Below are 12,887 nucleotides of genomic sequence, written 5' to 3' on the forward strand. Positions count from 1 at the left end.
ATCATAAACTACAGTCTACATTTCTCTAAAGTTACAGCTAATTGGCTTCTTAGAAACTCTATTTCTTCTCTCAGGATCTTTAAAACTTGATATGTTGCTCTTTTTGCTTCTAAAACTTTATGCTGCACTTTTGAGTTATTATATTTACGAATAAATAAGGGATGTTCAAGATAACCAAGATAAAACTTCTGCTTCTTCAAAGTATTGCTAATTCTTTTGGATATATATGCTAATCTTCTCTTTATGCTATTTATAATTGGATGTTTGGGACAATAAATACCTAGTGGTTGTGGCTAACAAGGTCTACAAGGACAATAATATCTGTTGTTCATACAAAATAAACAAATGTGATATCAGTTGTGTTGATGCACAAAATCAGTGAGGACTTGGGTACAACAGAAAGTGTTAAGTTTGTGACCTTCCCTAGATTGCTCCGGTCACTAGTATGGATAAGTATGAAGACAGTGTGATTCTCAAAAGCTTCACACTCTTGATCAAGACAGTGTGAAGCAAAACCAATTTATGGTGCCAATAAGAGCTTCATCAAAGGAATTCAAGCACAATTCTCAAAAGCTTCACACATTCTTGATCAAGACAGTGTGAAGCAAAACCAATTTATGGTGCCAACAAGAGCTTCATCAATAGAGGGCAACCATAATTCTCAAAAGCTTCACACACTCTTGATCAAGACAGTGTGAAACAAAACCAATTTATGGTGCCAACAACAAGAGCTTCATCAATGGAGGGCAACCACAATTCTTAAAGGCTTCACACACTCTTGATCAAGACAGTGTGAAGCAAAACCAATTTATAGTGCCAACAAGAGCTTCATCAAAGGAGTTCAACCACAATTATCAAAAGCTTCACACACTCTTGATCAAGACAGTGTGAAGCAAAACCAATTTATGGTGCCAACAAAAGCTTCATCAAAGAAGTTTAACCACAATTATCAAAAGCTTCACACACTCTTGATCAAGACAGTGTGAAGCAAAACCAATTTATGGTGCCAACAAGAGCTTCATCAATGAAGGGCAACCACAATTCTCAAAAGCTTCACACACTCTTGACCAAGACAGTGTAAAGCAAAACCAATTTATGGTGCCAACAACAAGAGCTTCATCAATGGAGGGCAACCACAATTCTCAAAAGCTTCACACACTCTTGATCAAGACAATGTGAAGCAAAACCAATTTATGATGCCAACAAGAACTTCATCAAAGGAGTTCAAGCACAATTCTCAAAAGCTTCACACACTCTTGATCAAGACAGTGGAAGCAAAACCAATTTATGGTGCCAACAAGAGCTTCATCAATGGAGGGCAACCATAATTCTCAAAAGCTTCACACATTCTTGATCAAGACAGTGTGAAGCAAAACCAATTTATGGTGCCAACAAAAGCTTCATCAAAGGCGTTCAACCACAATTCCCAAAAGCTTCACACACTCTTGATCAAGACAGTGTGAAGCAAAACCAATTTATAGTGTCAACAAAAGCTTCATCAATAGAGGGCAACTACAATTCTCAGACCTTCGAAGCAAATTCAATTTATATGGTTCATCCAAACCTTCGACTACTACAAGGTGTGGCTTGCATCACAATCTCTTACTCAACAGTGTGGAAGCAAAATTTGTATATGTTGTCTCTCCCACATTTTCAAATTTCTAGTTTCCAAAAAAAAAAAAAAAAGGGAAATTCAACAAAGCTTCATCAATGGAGGATAACTACAAATTCACACTATCTTGATCAAGATAGTGTGAAGCAAAATTAATTCATGGTACCCAACAAAAGCTTCAACTTCAAAGCTTCACCTACAACGCTTCAACTCTAACGCTTCACCAACAAAAGCTTCATCCATGGAGGACAACTACAAATTCTCAAAAGCTTCACACTATCTTGATCAAGATAGTGTGAAGCAAAATCAATTCATGGTACCCAACAAAAGCTTCAACTCCAAAGCTTCACCTACAAAAGCTTCACCCACAAAAGCTTCACCTACAAAAACTTGACCCATAAAAGCTTCACTGACAAAAGCTTGACCCACAAAAGCTTGACCCACAAAAGCTTCACCTACAAAGTTTCAACACAAAAGTTTCATCTACAAAAGCTTCACACTATCTTGATCAAGATAGTGTGAAGCAAAATCAATTCATGGTGCCCAACAAAGCTTCAACCTCAAAGTTTCACCTACAAAGCTTCAACACCAAAGCTTCACCTACAAAACTTTAAAATATATACATATATATATATATATATATTTTCGAAAATTTGAAAATTCAAAAATTTAGAAATTCAAAAATTCGAAAATTTGAAAATTCGAAAAAAAAATCAAAAAATAAAAAAAATAAAAAAAATTTGCCTAAGCCTCATCTTCTTTGGGCCTAACAACTTTCATAACAAATATATATGAAGGAGTTTTGGGCTACTACTTAGAAAGGAAATGCCTCATTCGTAAACTCCCTCGATCGGAGACTTGGGGGACTCCTACCATATGCCACTACACCTTGATACTCGGAAGTCTCACGACCACTCAGTGATTTGGATTTTTCAAGTCTCCAAACGAGAAGTTTTCCTCACTTGGAAAATTAAGGGAGCACTACCTCAACCTACATGCTTCACTCACAAAGCTTCAACATACAAGCTTCAACAAAAGGAAAAATTCAAAGAACTTAGTGAAGAAGGCCTTGGTGTATTTAACACAATACGTTGAAATGAAGCAAAACTTGTTTATTGATATCTCTGATAAGTTACAAATATGTACATATACATGAATCAAAATAAACAAACAAGAGGGAGCTTTCACAAAGGTTGCTCAGGAGAAGTCTCAGCAGTCGGTAGAGCCACAGAAAGAAGATGCACCAGATGGTGATTATTCGGAGCCTCATTACTAGGCAAAACCCCAGAAATAGGAGGCACCGAAGGTTGACCATTTGGAGCTTCATTACGTGGTACAGCCCCAGAAGACGAAGGCAATAAATGCCTTTGAAACAAACCCATAAACCTCTGATGATCAAGTAAAATCTGACCATCAGATTCTTGCAGCTGGTCGAGCTTCCTCTTCATGTTTGTAGCATAGTCATGTGCGAGCCTGTGCAACTGTTTATTCTCATGCTCGAGCCCTCTGATCTCCTGTTTGAGACTTATCACTTCAGCCGCCAATGATTCAATTTGGCGGGTTCGAGCAAATAGGCGTTGGGCCATATTAGACACATAACCTGCACACTGAACACTAAGAGCTAGAGAATCCTTAACAGCCAACTCATCAGACCGTTTGGCAAGTAGTCTGTTATCTTTAGGAGTGAGAAGGTTCCTGGCCACCACCGCAGCGGTTATATCATTCTTCATCACAGAGTCCCCAACGGTAAGAGGACCAGTAAGGGATAAGAAGGATGGGCGCCATATGTTGTCTTGAGAAGGCATGGCTGCCTCTTCACCAAAGTTCAAGTCAAAACGACGATCGGATGGGCCAAACATTCTCAGAAATGATGAAGGAGAAATGAGGTACAATAAATCTCTGAAGTAAGGGGAAAATTCCTACAAGCAATAATCCTCTAAATGTACTCCTTGCACACAATTGGTGCTCTTATAAAAGAAAGGGCAATAAGGCCGTTGATTCAAAAATCGAAGAGGCACCACTCTCCAGATTCCGAAAAGGCACTACTCTCCGGATTTCGAAGAGGCACCACTTTCCACACGCAACATCAGCTCTTCGAGTACCACAGATACTTTGCCAAAGATCTCTGACAAAGTTTAGACACATAAATTTTGAAGGTCCAGTTACCTTACTATTACCCGCAAGGGTAAAGGAACTACATCATTGTTTGATAGCTAGAAAGTCCCAATGTGTGTCAACCTCCATGCTCCGTGGCAAAGCAAACTGGCAAAAATGCCCAACCTTTACTCACATTCGAGAAAACACTCCCAACAAGATTGCTTGCTAAAAAATCGAAGAGGAACCACTCTCCGAATCTCGAGAGCCAGACTCCCAACAGGATTACTTTCTCAAAAATCAAAGAGACACTGTTCTCCGAATCTCGAGAATCAGACTCTCAACAGGATTGCTTTCTCAAAAATCGAAGAGGCACCATTCTCTAAATCTCGAGAGCCAGATCCCCGACAGGATTGCCTGTTTGAAAATCGAAGAGGCACCGCTTTCCGAACTTCGAGAGCCAGATTTCCTTGGATAAAGCTTGTCTGCAATCTTCACACGCAACATCAACTTTCTAGATACCACAGACCACTTTTTCAAAGCGCTCTGACAAAGTTAAAACATGTGAAGCTTGCAGCTCCCACTACATTGCTATGACCAAGAAGGGTAAAGGAATAGCATTATTATTTGCTCAAAAATCGAAGAGGCACCACCCTCTGAATCTCGAGAGCCAAACTCCTAACATGATTACTTTCTCAAAAATCGAAGAGGCACCGCTCTCCGAATCTCAAGAGCCAGACTCCCAACAAGATTGCTTTCTCAAAAATCGAAGAGGCACCGTTCTCCGAATCTAGAAAGCCAGATCCCCGATAGGATTGCTTGTTCGAAAACTGAAGAGGCATTGCTCTCCGAACTTCGAGAGCCAAATTTCCTTGGATAAAGCTTGTCTGCAATCTTCACACGCAACATCAGCTTTCCAGATACCACATACCACTTTTTCAAAGTGCTCTGACAAAGTTAAAACACGTAAAGCTTACAGCTCCCACTACATTGCTACCACCAAGAAGGGTAAAGGAATAGCATTACTACTTGTTGTTAAGGAGACTCTTATATATGTTGACCTCCATCCTCCACGGACAGGCAGACCTGCAAAAATGCTCAACCCTTCCTCATATCTGAGAGGGCACTCCCAATGAAGCCTCTCGAAATACTCAGCTTTCTTCCCCCCTCCCAATAATACCTATGCAAACCAGTTCCTTTGCCCTTGTTCTTATCATGCTTGGAAATCTGATTGCTTACCTTATATGTTACCTCCTTCGGCAAATCTCCTAGCTCGACGACTTGGGGGACTCCTACTATAGGGTTTGTAACACATTTAACCAAGCCCGAAACTACAAGTAAGCTTAAAGTGAAATTGATACATTACCTTGTGCATCTTCATCGGTTAAAAATACCACCCTGGATAGAGGAAAAGTACTTTCAGAGAAGATGCCACATCTACATATGAGACAGATAAGGCAAGTAAAAATGATACCACACTTCGGTACTTAGAAGTTTCGTGATTACTCAATGACTTGGATCTTATAAGTCCCCAACCGAGGAACTTCCCTCACTCGGGAACTTAGGGGAGCACTGTTTGTACCATACTTGACCAATCCCGAAACTACTGAGCACCAGTCAACGTTATAACGTCAAGGACCCAGAAGAGTTTCCCTCCAACTAGGAGGCCAATCACAACGCAACACATGTCGACGTCAGAAGCCAATCACAACATGACACGTGTCAATGTCAGAATGAAACTAGAAACTCTCTTCTATAAATAGAGATCATTCTCTCACAAAATTTCCGAATGTCATTTGTACTAAATCATTCACTTGTACTCATTAAAGGAGAGCTTCAACCTATGTACTTGTGTAAACCCTTCACAATTAATGAGAACTCCTCTACTTCGTGGACGTAGCCAATCTGGGTGAACCACGTACATCTTGTGTTTGCTTCCCTATCTCTATCAATGTACATACTTATCCATACTAGTGACCGGAGAAATCTAGCGAAAGTCACAAACTTAACACTTTCTGTTGTACCAAAATCCTCACTGATTTTGTGCATCAACAAGTTGTATTCATGACTTATGTCCTCAAGGTACTTTACTATTATAATTATACTATTAAAATGCTAAACTTAGCTCTGATACCAGATTTGTTAAGCAGGCTCGGTTAAATAGTCGGATGGCCATTATAATAACTAGACATGAAACTTTGCACATGGAACTCAACATGATAGCCACTCAGGCCTTAACGGCTGAACTCAGAGGTACCCTGGTTAATGTCCAGTTATTTGTATGGCAAACATTCAACTATAACAGAGTGCTCGAACAACGTATGATCATCAGTTTAGTACGTTAATAATATAACTACAATAGTGTTTCCCTGTTTTGGACTAGAAGTCTAATTAAACAAATACACTAAAGAAAGAAAAGAAAGCTTACTTAAGACTTGGAGATTGCTTGAATATGTACACTTAAACTTTTATTGATATATGAAATGTTCACAAAGATAGTTGTTTACAAGAAAGTGTTTACAAAGAAGTGTTTACAAGGATGCTATGACTCTACAAATGCTTGAGAGTATGAAGATGGTGTGAGTATATGGTGAAAGTGTGGTGTTCAGGTGTTAGGATGTTGAGAGGTATTGAAAGGTTGTGAGGTGTATCTTTACAATGAATGGAACTCCTATTATATAGACTTAGTGAGAGTGCTCTGAAATAAAAATCTTTACAGATGTATGGTATGGACATCTCCTTGGTACTTGTCATCTTCTACTGTTGCTGAAATTATCATCATTGTTTCTGAAACATGGTCTGGCTTATTTGTCCTTTTTCTGTTTTGCATGTGGACTTGCTTGTTTTGATAAATGCATGTGAGAGCTTACTACATAGCTGCCTCCTGGAGCCCAATTTTTGTTTTTTCATGTGATATCTCTAAGATCCCATTTTACTTGTCTTCTTCTCCATGCCCATTTTGGGTATTATAAAAAAAAATTGTCCTTATGATTAAAATGAAAGTGTATTATAAAAAAAAAAATTGTCCTTAAGATCTCTAAGATCCCAGTTTATATATATGGATTACACATTAGCTCAAGTAAGAGTCCCAAGACACAAAAAGATATAATTTTAATATCTTAATGTGTAATATGAAAAAAATTAAAATTTTATTACTCATTTGAAAAATCATCTCAAATATGAAGAGCGTGAAATATAAACTTTTATTTTAATTTTGAAATAAATTTGTGTATAATATATGTCCGGCATAAGTGAATAATAATGCACTCCCCAACAAAGACTAAAAGTCAAGTTAGTTGATATTGTTGACCAACCAAAGGTGTTAGTTGAGACTTCCTTTCGCCTTATGAAATTATTTTTTCTATATTTTTTTTAAAAGAAAAAAATTATAAGTGGTGGCAAACCAAGATTATCCACTTATTCTGGGCTTAGAAAGGCTATAAGGAATTTCATCCTATTTGTGGCTACAGGCAGATTCTTTAACTCAGAGCATAGAACAATTCAGACCATCGAACCTAAGACCTCTTGTTGATGCACAAAATCAGTGAGGACTTTGGTACAACATAAAGTGTTAAGTTTGTGACCTTCGCTAGATTGCTCCAGTCACTAGTGTGGATAAGTATGTAAATGGATAAAGACAGGAAAGCAAACACAAGATGTACGTGGTTCACCCAGATTGGCTACGTCCACAGAGTAGAGGAGTTCTCATTAATTGTGAAGGGTTTACACAAGTACATAGGTTCAAGCTCTCCTTTAGTGAGTACAAGTGAATGATTCAGTACAAATGACATTACGAAATATTGTGAGAGAATGATCACTATTTATAGAAGAGAGTTTCTAGTTTCATTCTGACATTGACACGTGTCGTGTTGTAATTGGCTTCTGATGTTGACACGTGTCGCGTTATGATTGGCTTCTGATGTCGACACGTGTCGCGCTGTGATTGGCCTCCTAGTTGGAGGGAAACTCTTCTGGGTCCTTGACGGTATAACGTTGACCGGTGCTCAGTAGTTTCATGATTGGTCAAGTATGGTACAAACAATGCTCCCCTAAGTTCCCGAGTAAGGGAAGCTTCTAGGTTAGGGACTTGTAAGATCCAAGCCATTGAGTAATCACGAAACTTCTAAGTACCAAAGTGTGGTATCATTTTCACTTGCCTTATGTGTCTCATACGTAGATGTGACATCTTCTCTAGAAGTACTTTTCCTTCATCTAGGGGTGGTATCTTTAACCGATAAAGATGCACAAGGTAATGTATCAATTTTACTTGAAGCTTACTTGTAGTTTCGGGCTTGGTCAAGTGCGATACAAAACCCTATAGTAGGAGTCCCCCAAGTCACCGAGTTAGGAGATTTGCCAAAAGAGGTAACAGACAAGGTAAGCAATCAGACTTCCAAGCAAGCAACCTGGATCGGAGGTTCGACTTCGGCTTCCGGTTGATTGTTCTCATTCTCTTTGTGTCGTAAACAGCAACAAGGATAAGAAGAAGCAAATGGAGATGAGATGATATGAGATACTTTTGCTTTTGAAGAAGTAACTTTCCACAGGCTTAATCTTGAACTGGGCTGGAGGGTTCTCTGGTTTCCTCCAGAGTATAAGGCCGACTCAAAAATTTGAGGGTCAAAACAAGTCCATCAAATCTAGAGTATGTTCGACCCTGATGATATTGGATACTTTTGCTTTTGACAAAGTAGTGGATGTATCGGCACGTGTTCTGTTACGCTTGTCTCCACATGCTTCCTTGTATCATTCTCACTTGCCATATATGTTCCTCAGGCAGATATGGTATCTTCTCTGGAAGCATAAGATGTTGAAGATGAGTACTCGAGAGCAATGCCAGGTAAGTAATTAGGTGGTTCCAAGCAGTCAGTTCCTGACTGGAAGCTTGATTCCAAGTGCTGACTGATTGCTCTCTTTCTCCATGTCTTGCAAGTAAGAACAAGGCCAAAGGAAAAGACAGGGAAAAAGCATGATATGGGATACTCTTGTTTTTAACCCTGATGATATGAGATACTCTTACTCTGGTGTGGCTTGTTTGCAGAGGTATTATCGGGAGGAAAATAAGCTGAGTATTTCGAGAAACTCTGTTGAGAGTGCCCTCTCGGATGTGAAGAAAAGTTGAGCATTTTTTTTTTATTTGCAGGTTTGCTTGGCTATGAAGAAAAGTTGAACATTGAATTGACCAGTCTCTGATAAGTCGCTCCTGCATTCTTTAGGCCGAAGGGCATGACTTTATAGCAATATAGTCCCCTGTCAGTAGTGAAGGCTGTGTGCTCTTGGTCTGGAGGGTTCATGAGGATTTGGTTGTATCCTGAGTAAGCATCCATGAAGCTCAGGAATTCACACCCTGCCGTAGAGTCTATAAGTCTGTCTATGAGAGGAAGAGGAAAGCTATCATTCGGGCATCCTTTGTTTAGGTCGGTGTAATCGACACACATTCTCCACAAGACCTTTTGGAGCAGGAGACTTTCCTTGGTCGGATTCTTCTTAACAAGGACAACATGTGCTACCCACGTTGGATAATTGACTTCGCGGACGAAGCCTATGCCTTTGAGTTTATCAACTTCTGCCTTCATTGCCTCGTACCGTTCAGCGTTATAATATCTTCGCTTTTGTCTCACTAGCTTGGTCTTAGGATCAATACTTAAGCGATGACAGATTATATCGGGAGAGATGCCTAGCATGTCCTCGTATGACTAGGCGAAGACCTCAGTGTTCTCTTGTAAAAAAGCAATCATTGCCAACCGAATGGGTGGTGACAAGGTGGTACCAATCTTTACCATGCGGTCCGAATAATCTTTTGGGATAGAGACATTCTCCAACTCTTCAGCGGGTTGTGCTTGCTGGGTGAAAGACTCATCTCGAGGATCGTCGGGTTGATTGTTGCCACCGTGAAGATCTAAGTTGGCTTCGTCTGGGCTGGTCTTTATGAATTAGTCATGTCTAGAAAAGGTTTCCTTAGGCACAGACAGGTGATGTTGCTTGACCGAAGTGTTGTAACATGATCGTGCACTAAGTTGATCTCCTCTGATGTAACCATTGCCATAGAGGGTTGGAAATTTCACCAACAAATATGTATGGATACCATGGCCTTGAGATCATTGATGCATGTGCGTCCGAAGATGACATTGTATGTCGTTGGGTAATCAACCACCAGGAAGTTAGTGGTAATGGTAGCTGTGTAAGGGCCTGTACCAATGGTGAAAGGTAAGTGTATGCTCCCCAAAGGTTTGACGATATCACCGAAAAAGCTTATCAACCGAAAAATCGAGCGGTCGAGCAAGTGTTCAGCTCCATTAAGTGCCCTGAAAGCTTCAGCAAACATGATATTGACCGAAGCCCCCATGTCTAGCAGGATTCGTTGTACTTCAAAGTTGGCTATGTGAGCTTCCACGATCAGTGGGTCATTGTGAGGGTAGATGATACCTATTTCTTTCTCAGGGTAGAAACATATTAGATCCTAGTTAGGCTTTTGATACTTACCTTCCCTAATGTCTTTCACGTGAAACACTTGGTGGCAAGACCTTAAAGCTCGTTCACTATTTTTCATGGCCCTGTTGGAAGATTTAGATATGGGTGTGCCACCACTTATGGAATATATCACATTTACCTGGCGTTGGTTACGGTTACCCCTTGGAGGGTGAAAGAGGAATTGATTAATTTTTCCTTCACGTGCCAAAGCTTCAATATGATCACGAATGGTGATACACTTCTCGCCGTCATGGCCGTTATGCTCATGGTAACAGCAAAACGTGCCCGTGTTCTTCGTGGGCTTGTAATCCGGGTGCCTCGGCTTTGGCTTCGGTATCAAATGTGTTATGCTGGGGTAAATGGCCACACATGTGGCGTTCAAAGGTGTGTATGCCTTATACCTCGGGGTAGGGGTTGTCCTGACACATGCTTGACCCACTGTGTTGACTGCCTAGGGTCGGGGATTATCATGGCGATACCCTTGGTTATCGCGGTAATGTCTCTTACTCCTTTTACTAAAATGAGACCGGTGAAGATGGAAATCTTTCCTTTTGCCCTGAGATTGATATATCTGTTGACTTGGCAAAGTATTAAGCAAGACAGGGGGAGGCACCGCTACCGTTTGGAAGGTTAAGGTCTTCTCATTTGGTTGGATCTGGCTTCCACTCTCTACTTGCTGATAAGGGGTGGTTGTGGGGGGTTTCCCTTGATATGTCTTTGCCTTAACAGAGGCATGGTTGTAAGCCTATGTCAGCACCTTAGAGTAAGTCTTCCAAGTGTTGGCATTTATCATGTACTTGAAGAAACAATCACATAGGCCTGCCGTGAAGGCCTTGAAGGGGGTTTTGTCATCTGCCTCAGCGCAGCGAGAATACTCATGGCTGAAACGGCCAGCATACTCTCGTAGTGACTCGTCTGGCTTCTGGTGAATAGTGTACAAGTCATCTGTAGAATGCAAGCGATCAGTCTGGAAGATGTGTTGAGAGACAAACAATTTCCTCAGTTCCTCAAATGAGTCTACTGTCTCAGGTGGAAGACGGCAATACCAGTTTAAAGCTCTGTCAGAGAGGGTGGAAGGGAAGAGAAGACATCGCTCTTCGTCGGTGTGCATTTGATATGCCATGGTCGACTCAAAGAGGTTAAGGTGTTCAATTGGGTCCTCCCTTCCAGTATAAAGTTGTAAACCAAGCGTTTGTTTTGTCTTCGCTTGAAGGGGGTGTCGAGGATCCTCCTTGTGAGAGGGCCAGGCCTGGGTTGGTTCCAGTCAAGTATCTCAGCCTGACGTTCGGCCTTCAACTTGTTTACTTCCTCAAGGAGCTGTAGGACAAGGGGGTCTTGAGTGAAGTCATGTACCATTGGGATTTTCTTTCGTAAGTCTCCATCGCCTCTTGAAAATAGGAAAGTTTGAGCAAGGGCATGTGATTTTTCCTTGGACTCGTCGTACTGACTTCTAGGGCAAGTCTGTCGGAATACCTCAGAGTCCCCTGTACCTTCATGTTCCTCTAGGACATGTCGTTCCTTCCCTAGATTGGCAACTGGCCTGGGTCGTGAGAAGGGACCGAGTCTTTCAGAAACCCTTGGGTCATTGATCTTCGAGCATATGTGGAGGGGATTCTCTCGACGTTACTTTAGGAAGTCTCGGCAGTCACGATAAACGGCTTTCGATCCTTCCAACCCTTCTGCAAAGAGGTGTTTTCCTCCACTTTTCTTGCTTCGGGTCGAAGCAGTTGAGTTGAGAGAAGTCTCATGTTGATCAATGTTTTGATGATTAACTCGCTTCTCATCAAGGATACCCATGTCGAAGGAAGGTGACCCTCCGTTTTAGGGGCCACCCAAATGATGGTTGATGTCCACAGGGGCAACAAGCTCGCGTGTTTGAGTACGCATAGTTTCATGGAACGTCTTCAAGAGCTTCTCATACTTCTCTTGGAGGACCTCATTCTTCATTACTATCTTGTTGTTTTGAGCTTCTAGCTCATTGACTTTAGCTTGAAGAGCAACCCTCTTTCCTTCCTTCTTTCATTGCTTTGCACTAGGTGCAAGAGGGGTGTCATTCTGTATGCTGTGGCTTACTTCGCTCCCCATGTTGGAGAGGGATGCCTGGTCAAAAGAGAGTGTACGAATGGTGGAAACCAGCTTGACAAAGCTAAAGAGAGTGGGAATAAGTGTCGTTCCCACAGACGGCGCAAAATGTTGATGCACAAAATCAGTGAGGACTTTGGTACAACAAAAAGTGTTAAGTTTGTGACCTTCGCTAGATTGCTTCGATCACTAGTGTGGATAAGTATGTAAATGGATAAAGACAGGGAAGCAAACACAAGATGTACGTGGTTCACCCAGATTGGCTACGTCCACGGAGTAAAGGAGTTCTCATTAATTGTGAAGGGTTTACACAAGTACATAGGTTCAAGCTCTCCTTAGTGAGTACAAGTGAATGATTTAGTACAAATGACATTATGAAATATTGTGAGAGAATGATCTCTATTTATAGAAGAGAGTTTCTAGTTTCATTCTGACATTGACACGTGTCGTGTTGTGATTGGCTTCTGATGTTGACACATGTCGCGCTATGATTGGCTTCTGATGTCGACACGTGTCGCGCTGTGATTGGCCTCCTGGTTGGAGGGAAACTCTTCTAGGTCCTTGACGGTATAATGTTGCCCGGTGCTCAGTAGTTTCGGAATTGGTGATATATGGTACAAACACCTCT

The sequence above is a fragment of the Malus sylvestris genome, chromosome 3 (assembly GCF_916048215.2).
Source record: "Malus sylvestris chromosome 3, drMalSylv7.2, whole genome shotgun sequence".
In the NCBI taxonomy this organism is placed as follows: domain Eukaryota; kingdom Viridiplantae; phylum Streptophyta; class Magnoliopsida; order Rosales; family Rosaceae; genus Malus; species Malus sylvestris.